The sequence below is a fragment of the Sinocyclocheilus anshuiensis genome, unplaced genomic scaffold, assembly GCF_001515605.1.
Source record: "Sinocyclocheilus anshuiensis isolate Anshui unplaced genomic scaffold, SAMN03320099.WGS_v1.1 C32132748, whole genome shotgun sequence".
Taxonomy (NCBI): Eukaryota; Metazoa; Chordata; class Actinopteri; order Cypriniformes; family Cyprinidae; genus Sinocyclocheilus; species Sinocyclocheilus anshuiensis.
In genome coordinates, this window is record NW_015611471.1 from 1 (window position 1) to 715 (window position 715).

Here is a 715-nt window from a genome sequence, read left to right on the forward strand (position 1 = left end):
CGGAAATTCTCATACTGGCCTCCTCGCCAAAAAGCTTCCATCTCATAATCATAGTATGGGTCGTCATACGGTTCACTACCACAGAAATGGTTATAAATGTACAGTTGGGAAAAGTGATAAACTGTGGTTTAAATAAATAATGAGAGCACAAATTAACATGTAGTGGGTTACACTGTGTATTTTAGGGGGGTTCATTCATTTATGATACTCACGCATAACCTGGATCTCTGAACTCAATATCACTGCAATGCAGAAAGAGAAAAGGGCAAAAACATTACAGTATGGGTCAGAGCTTATGTCCATTAGCTTTTTTTTTTTTTAAATCAACAAGAATAATTTACCTTAATTTACATGAATTAATAAAATTTACATGAATTAATTTTTCTATTTTAAATGGTCTTTCGGTGTGACAAATTATTTTTTTTCAAGAACAGAAATTCCACATAGTCAAAAACATAACTAGGTCCTGGAAAATAATATGCATAAGAATGATCAAAATGCTATTAACAAATAGTTTTAGATGGATGACAATTACCTTTAAGTATGTAAACTAGCCACAACCACATTTGAACTTCATCAGAAACAAAGACAACAAATGGAAGAGATCACACTCTGATTAAGTTTCTGATAAGTCATTGTTTCGTACCCAGCATCTCTGATCTCTCTGGTTATACGATAGCCGCGTTCCCTGAAGAAGTCATTTTCTTTGTCAAAG

The 715-nt window shown here is 33.4% G+C and overlaps 1 long non-coding RNA gene across 1 annotated transcript; it reads right to left on the reverse strand.

Moving 5' to 3' along the window:
* LOC107682375 (uncharacterized) lies at positions 1 to 715 on the reverse strand. The gene is made up of 3 exons (XR_001633469.1): positions 647 to 715; positions 213 to 242; positions 1 to 75 (listed from the first exon to the last, which is right to left on the reverse strand). It is a non-coding gene; the product is annotated as an uncharacterized LOC107682375 (long non-coding RNA).